This window comes from Mustela nigripes, unplaced genomic scaffold (assembly GCF_022355385.1).
Source record: "Mustela nigripes isolate SB6536 unplaced genomic scaffold, MUSNIG.SB6536 HiC_scaffold_899, whole genome shotgun sequence".
Lineage (NCBI taxonomy): Eukaryota > Metazoa > Chordata > Mammalia > Carnivora > Mustelidae > Mustela > Mustela nigripes.
The window spans coordinates 1-10,291 of record NW_026740306.1 but is presented as its reverse complement, the minus strand read 5'-3'; the positions used below and the strand labels follow the sequence as shown (position 1 = coordinate 10,291).

Sequence of the window (10,291 nt, the reverse complement as noted above, 5' to 3'; positions counted from 1 at the left end):
ACATTTTGTTGAAGTAGGATTTATTAAATTTTTTTCCTATGAACATATTTTCATTTTATTTAAGAAGTCCGTATTCAGGTTTTATACTTACTTGTTAAGTTTTTTCCCAAGTATTTCGCTCTTTTTTGATGCTGTTGTGATTGGAATGATCTTAATATCATTTTTTGGACTGTTTATTGCTACCATATAAACATTTGACTTTTATTTATTTTTGTTTATTGTATATTTTTGTATCATGTGCTTTAAATTCATGTATTAGTTCTAATAGTTTTTTTGGTAGGTTCTTAGGACACTTTACATATAGAATGAAGTCATCTGAGGGTAAAGGCAGTTATATTACTTCCTTTACAATATAGTTGTCTTTTTTTTCTCCCTGGGTTTTACACTGGTTAGAACCAGTTTACTATTGAATAGAAGTGATAAGAACAGACATGCCTGCCTTGTTTCTGATCTTGGGGGAAATCAATCAGTTTTTCATCATGAAGTGTGATGTTAACTGTTGTCACAGATGTCCTCTTACAGTTGAAGAAGTTCCACTATATTCATAGTTTGTCAAGAGTTTTTATTGGAACCTTTTTGCTTTTTCCAACATAGGTGTTTAAAGCTATGAATTTTGCCCTACACACTGCATTAGTTTTATTCCCTAAAATTTTTCATATGTTTTGTTATTGAAAAGGTCTAGTTTCCTTTGTAATATCTATAGTCTATTCTTTATTTAGAGTTTGTCTTGGAAGGCAGTTCTGCATGGGACTGTGTCCCTGCACATTTTCTGAGTGGAGGGACTGACTGCTTTTGTTCTGGCTGATCTTTAAAGGATGTTTATATCACAATATAAGGGATGTTTATATCAGAAAGTAGAGATATTCTCTTCCTCCTAAGCGATGGGCAGTCATGCTTGCTGACCTCATGAAAGATGCATGGTTCTTAGCCTTAGGTCTCCTTTCCTGGTGTCCCATGTGCATGGGCCACCTGGTCTTCCCTGTGTTGCAATTTGGGAACTGAGCCTTGGCAAACTGGCCCCCAAATAATGATACTCTGGCTACTGCTATTGCTCTAAGGGGAAAAAAGTCCTGTAGCTCTGGCTTAGGAGTTTCACGTGTTCTTCCAGCATCCAGAAATCTCTGGCCTATTGACTTTTGAGCTTGTCGTTAGGGTAAAATCTTAGAATCATCAGTTTTAACATTCTGTTATTTTATTTCCCAATGTTGGAATTTTTCAAATTTCTTCCTGTAGTTGACTTTTTAAATTTAATTCCATTTTGGTCAGAGAACATAATTAAATCATTTAAATCTTTTTAAATTCATTAAGACATTTTTATGGCTTAGCATGTGATCTGTCCTGGAGTTTTTTGTTTTTTCCCCCTCTCTGTATGCTACATGTGTGCTTAAAAACTATGCATATTCTGCAGCTGTTGAGTGGAATATTCTATAAATGTTAGGTCAGTTTTGTTCATAGTGTTGTTCTTCTCTTCTTTGTCTTTTCCTCTAGGTGTTCTGTCAGTTATTGAGGGTAGGATATTGAAATCTATAGGTCTAATTGTTAAATTGTCTGTCTTGCCTTTCAATTATGTCAGTTTTGTTTTATATGTATTGGGGCTCTGTTGTTAAATATATACTCATTGAAAGTGCTTGTATTTGTATTTCTATTGATCATAAAATGTTTTTCTTTGTCCCTAGGCATATTTATTTTCTTTTTTATTTATTTATTTGTTTGTTTTTTTAAAGATTTTGTTTATTTATTTGACAGATGGAGATCACAAGTAGGCAGAGAGGCAGGCAGAGAGAGAGGGAAGCAGGCTCCGTGCTGAGCAGAGAGCCCGATGTGGGGCTTGATCCCAGGACCCTGAGATCATGACCTGAACTGAAGGCAGAGGCTTAACCCACTGAGCCACCCAGGTGCCCCGGGATATTTCTTTTCTTAAAGTCTGTTTTGGCTGATATTATTATAGCCATGACACTTCTTGTACTGTTTGTTTGTCTTTTTCCAGTATTTTACTTACAAACTATTTAGATCTTTGAATCTAAAACATGTCCCTGGGAGACAGTATATAGTTAGATCCTACCTTTTTTTAAAAAAAAAGTGTATTTTATTTAAATTCAATTAGCCAACTATAGTACATCATTATGGATCTTGCTTTTTTTTTTTAAGATTTTTATTTATTTATTTGACAGGCAGAGATCACAAGGAGGGAGAGAGAGAGAGAGAGAGAGAGAGAGAGAGAAGCAGGCTTCCTACTGAGCAGAGAACCCGATGCAGGACTCGATCCCAGGACCCTGAGATCATGACCTGAGCCGAAGGCAGCGGCTTAACCCACTGAGCCACCCAGGCGCCCTGGATCTTGCTTTTTTATCCAGCCTGATCATCTCTGACTTTTGATTGGAGTGTTCCATTCATTGATCTTTAACTGAATTATTGATATTGTATTGAAAGGTATCGTTTTACTGTTTTTTGTGTATGTGTTTTTATTGTTGCCCCTCTGTTCCTCCTTTACCTTCCTTAGTGTACTGTTTTATCTCCTCTGTTGCTGTTTTTGAACTATTTTTTTTAGTGTTTAGTTTTTTAGTGTTTTTTTTAGTTTTTTTTTTTTACTGTCTAGTGTTTTTAGTGTTTAGTGTGATTGCTCTAAGAACAATATTCATCTTAATTTATCAAGTCTATTTCCTGAAGTTGGTTTTTGTTTTTTGTTTGTGTTGTTTTGTTTTGTTGTTGTAACTTTCCTGGACTTGATTTAAGAACCTGTGACTCTTGTATGTACAGCTGCTATCTCTACTCATTTTTTTTTTTGTTTTATAATTTAGCCTTTCTTTTTAGGGGGTGACTCCAGTAACTGCTTAACTTAGTTCTGTTGGTGGTTTGTCAGAGGTGACTAAACATCGTTAATCATCTTGTCTATGGATCTATGTGTTAGTTGGTGGGGGTTGGGGGAGACATTCAAAGGGTAGGCAGTTTTCAAGTCAGATCTAGGTTTTTATTTCCATGGGGATACCCCTTCCCCTTTGGGTCTTTTCTACAGATGCACAGCCTGATATCTGCTCCAAAGAGGGCTGTAATCTCAGGCCAACAGAATTGTGGGCATTCTCCATTTTTCTTATAGAGTGTGCTAACTTTATTGACAATGCCCTCAGGAGTGAGATATTTACCCTCTGCAGTAAAGGGTCTACCTGAAAGCAGGTTTTCAGGGTCTATCACTATGTCAGGGCCCCTTTGATGGAGCCACTGCAGGACAGCCACTGTGGAAGCACCATTTTGATAGGGCTACTGTGCAGGGGGAGCTGAGGAGGATGGGGGCATGAGGAGGCAGAGGGAAGGTGGGAGAAGCTCTTGTGAGAATGTTATAGACTCCCACCTTTCTTAGCTGAAATTTCCACAGTTTTTCATGAATAAAAAGATTGGTTTTTTGTTTGTTTGTTTGTTTGTTTGTTTGACTTTAGTTGATTTCCAGAGCTCTGAAGTTGATATTTTTGACAGTTTGCTGAGGTTACAGTTGTTTTTTTTGTTGTTGTTGTTTTGGTTTGGTTTGGTTTGGTTTTTTTTGGAAGAGGATTTACTGATCCCTTTTCTCTGCCACAGCCAGAAGAGGTGTGTATGCCACTAAAATTTTAGGGCTTTTTAGGAGGTGTTAGAGCTTCATTGTCTTAGTGAATCCGGTCTTTTCTCAGCATAGTCAACTCTTTGATCCCCTTGGTCTAGTTTATTGACTGAATTGTGTCAAGCCATGCCAGTAAAGTCCGAAGAGTGCTGGTTTTTATATGGTCTTACAGCACAGTCTGGTAGGAAACCTGGCTTTTATAATTCCCGCTCTGGTACTAAGTGACCTCTAATTACTTGAATGACTTTAAGAAATTCAGTACATCGCTGGTGTCATTTTCCATCTCTGTAAAATGGGGGTTAATAACAGTCACCCTTGGGAAGACAGGTGAGAGTTTACAGATTTGGTGATGGATACTTGGATATGCCACCACCGTTTTCATCATCAGGGAGATCTCTGGGAGGTCATTTAGAAGATATTCTTTCTGGACGCATGGAGAGAGAGTTGGCTTTCATAAGCCAGTCTAAAGTGACAACCCACCTCTGCTGTTATGAAGACAGTCCATGATCTGTACAGGCCTATTAGACAAGGAAATAACAGTGTGTTAAGCAGTCATGAAATTCTTAGGGTACTTCAACCCAGGGATGGGGAAAGGGGTGGATGTGTTTATAAGGGGTGCTAACTTATGTAGGGATGCTGAAACATCACTGGAAATACAGTGAGATGTACATGGTTGTGTTTCATATGGTTCCTCTGGGGACAGCACCATGTGGGGTTGGAAAAAATATTTTGGTAAACTGATTGCAATGGGGGATGAAGCCCTCAAAGAGCATGCTTGAGTCAGAACATTTCTTTGCTTCCCTGTCTTCTAAAGTGTCTGGGTGAAGTTAAAGGCATGATGTTAGTTTTGCTGACATGAATACATTTGGCTAAAGCCAAGTTGCTCACGACAGTCGGGGGTGGGGACATATACTGCTACCCCCAGTCTTTTCTTTTTCATCCTTTCCTGTTTAGCTCTTGGTCTCGCTTCTCAATGTATGTCAGACAGTAGTCTCAGCCCTTGTAAAATGCTGGTATAAAGGTTGTTAAATTATCAGTATGATATTTGAGGAGCCCTTTTCTCCATTTATTACATATTTATTGACTACTTTCTTTTTGCCAGCCACTCTGATAGGCATTGTAGGAAAAGGATTTGGCACAAGTTTCTAATCTTTTTCTTTTTTAAATTGATACTTAAACTATGAAATAAAGACAAGATGCTTCAGAGGATATAGGCTTTTTTTTTTTTTTTTAATCAGAGTTGATTCTCTCTTCTATTACATCTTATTCTTATTGCTGCTTTTGAGATTTCTCCATTCATCTTGCCTCTCTGGTGATCATACCTGACCTCCTTCTCAGAGACTGGCTGGACATTGTCACTGGTAGTGTATTATAACTAAAAGTAATTTAGCAATCACTTGGTTAAAACATGACAGTTTTACAGGCAGGAAAACTAGTATTCTGAAATCAACCCAAAGTGGGAGCTCTCTGCCACTCACGGAGCTCCCAGGGGAGTGAGCCGGTCTGATGGTGGAAGCAAACGGGTCACACACAATAACTGAAAGCGAAAACTGTTTATTAGCGTGTACCACACAATAGCTAATACAAGACAGACAACTCTAGCCACGTGGGCTAGGGAGAGGGCTCGATCCCCTTCTCAGGAGCACACCGTTTGGGTGCATCGCCTGATAAGGTGACCAATCCCCTCCCTGGAGCACACCTTTTGGGTGCATCGACCGGGAGGATGATCTGAGCGAAAGTGTCCCAAGAGCCCTCTGACAAGTAGAGGGCCAGTGTTGCTTATATGCCAGTTCAGTCACTGCGTCAAAGGCGCTTGCGGTTAATCTGCGGTCTGCTGTACGTGCGAGGCTGCTCATCTGCTCCTGCTGATGTTGCTTGTAGCACGTACCCCATGTCCTGGTAGTCTATCTGTGGTCGGTTATAACATCCTCCATAACATCTCCTAGTTCATAACAGTTCTCGGAAGCCCTTTGTCTGCTGGGAAGTTCTGCAACAGTGGGGTTCATGCTCACAGGACTCCCTCACAAAGTTGCATCACTAGTCAGTGGTGAGGATGTATAGAACCCAGTTGTCGCCAGCCCTGCTCTTTACAACACAGCACAACACCACAATTCAGCTACAACACAACTCCCTTTATAAGCAGGATTGATCTGTGTATCTTTGTGTCTATTATTTATTTATCCATCAGTCCATTCATCCACCCATCTGTCCATCCATCCATCCATCCATCCATCCACCTACCCATCATTTATTCCTCCATTTCTATCCTATTTCTTTTCTTCAGACTTCAGAGGATAGTACATGAAAATTAATTTTAAAGGTATGTATTTGAAACATATTTTGGTTTCTATAACTAACGTGATATGAAAATACTTCTCTTTGTCATCTGTAAATGTTCTTTGTGATTTCCCAGGCTCATCTCAGAGAAAGAAGGTATAAAGACAGGCTTTCACAAGTTTTTGACAGAAAATTTTATGATAAAAGAAAATTTCATGCCTTCAGCTTTAAAAATTCATGATTATTTTTATCTCCACTGCAGAACTGCATGCTACTTGGAGGACGGAAGAATACAGATGTTCCCCTGGAAGGATATTTAGTAACACCAATACAAAGAATTTGCAAATACCCTCTCATTTTGAAGGTATTTTATGTGTTTATTTTACTGTAGTATCTTTCTTGTATCTGCATATTTTGCTGCATATTTTGCTTTAAATTTTTTTCTTTTAAATAATCTGATTTTCTGAAGAAAGTGCAGCTCAGAGTTACTAGGAAAAATAGCTATTTCATCACATATATATGGATTAGGAAACAAATCTTTTAGGAAAGGAGACTTTTAGTGCTCTCTGTATAAAACTTATCCATTTGAGTTTTCTTTAGAGTAAATGCATTAGTTTCAAGATAGATCCCATTAAATATCTTATGACAAGTTTATATTGCATATTATCTACAGGGTTCATTATCTTAAGTAAATCTATTGTTTTATTTTTTGACTTCCCCATTGATGCTAATGAACTTAAAGTGAAAGTTACATAATTTCACAGTTTGGTTTTTGAATCAGTATTATAGGAAATGTTGTGGGTCACATGGGACAATAAATGGTAGGATGTAGAATGACCGTGCTAAGCAAGTACTGCCTCTGGACACATTAATGGTCGTAGGCCATTGCCTCATTACAATGACTAAAAGTGTTATTGTGAAAATCATATTTTTTTTAAACATTTATTTATTTATTTGACAGAGAGAGATTACAAGTAGGTAGAGAGGCAGGCAGAGAGAAAGAGGAGGAGGCAGGCTCCCTGCTGAGCAGAGAGCCCGATGCGGGACTCGATCCCAGGACCCTGAGATCATGACCTGAACCGAAGGCAGCGGCTTAACCCACTGAGCCACCCAGGTGCCATATTTTAATGTGCTAATTATGCTTGTACTGTAAGAATATGTGAATAGATTGGAATAGCAATTCTGGAAATGGTGCTTCTTGGAACCACAGCAGCCATTTGTGTTTGTGGTTGAGCACGGGAGCTCTGAGTTCAGATCCTAAGTATTCTGCTTACTAGCTGTGTGACTGAATACATATTCTAACTTCTTAAAGCCTTGGGTTTTTATTAATGAAGCAGAAATAATGATGATGAAATTGTAGCATATGTCTGCAAGGATGTGTATAACGGATGTGTATGTCTGTGTATGTGTGTATATACATATATATATACACACATATGGAAAATGTATTACATAAAAATAGTAATTAAACTGTTATGCAAATCATTTAGCACAGTATGTACTCCGTATATGTTAGCTATTATTATTCATATATATTTGATTCTGATTTATCTTAATAGTTTAACTACTTCTTTAAATTTTAAAAAATTTAAAATATTTCAATATGTTATGCACATATTAACTGGTGTTCTTATTGATTTACTTTTTGAGAAACAAATATAAGGAATTTGAACTTAAAATACATTTTTTTAACTACAACTTCCATGAGTTGCATAATTGGGTTTTTGTGTAAAATTTCTTTGAAAACAATTTCTCCTTATTTAAAAAAACAAGTTAAAATTGCTTGGCTAAGCCACAGAGGGAAGCTAACATGGGGATCTTCAGTTCTGCAGACCTTTAATATGGTCTTCAGTACAGGAAGGTTGGGGCAAACATGACTCCTGTCTTTCTGAGAGTCCTTTCAGACTCTTGACTTGGTGACTCAGATCACATCAGCTATTCCTGGACCTGATTTAGCAATCCCAGGCATCTGTTTGTTTTAAGAGTCAGAAGGGATAGTGATATTAAGAGAAGGATATCATGCTAAGTAGTTGTTCTAAATAACTTCTGGATGGGGATGACCACCAGATAGGGTTGGCTGATCTGACCTCTCAACAGATAGAATAATGGCCACATCCTTGCTTAGGAAGAAAATGATCAACTCAGCGCTCCTTCAAGAAGTGGAAAGATGCCATCTTTCCCCTTCTTTGGATGATTATCTTCACAAAGAAACTATTTACTTGTGTAGTAGATATGTTGGTGTTGATAATTTTTTTGTTGTAGTACCATTGTGCTGATAATCTCTTTGATTTCGGTTGGCTTTATTTATTCAGAGAAAAACATTAGAGGTTACACTTTGTGTTAAACTATTGGTCATATTTGTGGAACTTGAAATTATTGGTGTGGCCAACCAGTACAGTGTTCATAGAAAGTAACTGACAAAAGATTATTACTAGTTATTTTTCTTGCTACTTCACATTGTCTACATTCATGTCTCAACTTCATGGATACCCACTGGGCACAATTCCATAGGACCTCAAATCACAGTCCACAGACTGACTTGACCACTTCACATAATTTACAAATACTTCTGCACTTTAGAATTTTTAGAGAAGCTAGCATATCTCTTTTATGGATTTGTGATCCAACATAAGTTTTTAAATTTTATGTTGGGAGTGATGCAATGTGTATTCTTCTGGCGATAGCTCTGCAGAATGGAGTTTGAACATACTGAATGCAGGGTCAAAGTTTATGGCAGAAGTTTCAACAGTAACAGCCCTCAAGAGAGTATAACAACTGCATAATTTCCCACTGGATATTAAGAATTGAGAAAATTATTTTAAAGACTTGCCCCAGGATTTCTGTAATTGTGTTAGTTACGTGATGATGGCAACTGTAGTAAAGAAACAAATGACTGATTAAAAAGCAATGTGGTCACAACTGTCTACACAGTGGGTGAAGATGTTTAATTTTGTGCTTCTAAACAACAAACAAAACCTTTTAAATTTAAAATATTAAAGATCACGCTTGCTCTGATATCCTAAATGGAAAAAAAAAACATAAAATGCCCCCCAAAACCCCCAAAATCAAAACCACAACAACAAAAAAATAATCTGTGGAGGGGCTTATGGCAATTCATTCATTGCAGAAAGTGAAACCAGGTTTTTGGTGAAAATAGCATAATTGCTCTGTTAGTGATGGAGTATCATGGAACTTGTAAGTTATTTATTTTGCTAGAGTATAAGACATTATTTAAAAATTTTGCTTTACTTATGGCATGTTTTTGTAGTTTCTCAAAGGTGTATTAGGAAATAAGGCATTGAAATTTTTTTTGATATTATGAGACATATTTATATAAAGACTTAATGTTCCTTAAGGCTCTAGGAAGACATACAGAGTTCTATTTCTGTTGGAGCAGAGGTCAATCTTAGAAACAAATTACATGCTGCAGGTGAGATATTTGACAATTCAAAAGGAGAAATCTAATTTAGTTTTTAAAACAAAATAATTTTAAGGCAAAAAAATTAAAGGAGCTGCAAAATGTGTGTCAGGGTAATGTATATTCATTGATTCAACCTTTGTTTTTGATCTGAATTTTAGTGGAGTTTGTGATGTCCCTTCTGAAAGTGGCTCTCACAATCTCTGCACTTCTCATTTCCTGGCCATTCTGAACATGCTATACCAGAAAGCTGAAGATCAAAGGGCGATTTATTTTTTTGTGTATATAAACAGGAGTTGCTGAAACAGAGTCCAAGGAAACACAGTGACTACGCAGCGGTAATGGAAGCCCTCCAAGTCGTGAAAGCTGTCTGTTACAACATAAACGAGGCCAAGAGGCAGATGGAGAAGTTAGAAGTCTTAGAGGAATGGCAGTCTCACATTGAAGGCTGGGAGGTACATTCACTCTACTCAACAATGGAGCTTAAAATAGTTTTGTTATGTCTTGTGCTGTATGTAGAATTGTTGACATTGGATGGAACCATAAATGGTCATTTTAACAGATAATGCCAGAGGGCTATAACCATTTCTGCAAAGTGCTGTCATTATCATTTTTAAATATCTTTAGAGTGGCAAGTTAATTGACTTAACATCAACCTGAAAGCTTTGTCATAGAACCTTCTAATATTGTGTGGGTTATGAGCTTTGGTATTTCAGTATTTGTGCATCTTGATTATCCTGCCCTCTTTTGGTCAGTAAGTACATAGCCTAAAACCTGGAGAGAGTAAGGAAGGGGAGTTATGCCCCATATGTGTTCTATGATACTGTTATTTTCAGATTCTAAATTAGGTGTTTGATGATGAATTTCATTTTAAGGCCACTTAGTCTCTTAAATTGCATTTCATTGCAATTATTTCATCATTTCTAAATGAAGAGACTGTCTATGATGTGATTTTTAAGGTCCATTCAAGATGAAAAGTCTTATGGATTTATGACACATTAAAGAAA

General features: G+C 37.2%; 1 long non-coding RNA gene across 1 annotated transcript; it reads left to right on the top strand.

Annotated features, from left to right (window-relative positions):
- The first annotated feature begins 1,594 nt into the window (after positions 1-1,594).
- On the top strand, positions 1,595-10,033 carry LOC132008757 (uncharacterized). Its single transcript, XR_009401714.1, has 4 exons — positions 1,595-1,895; positions 2,172-2,430; positions 6,129-6,230; positions 9,578-10,033. It is a non-coding gene; the product is annotated as an uncharacterized LOC132008757 (long non-coding RNA).
- Positions 10,034-10,291: the final 258 nt, after the last annotated feature.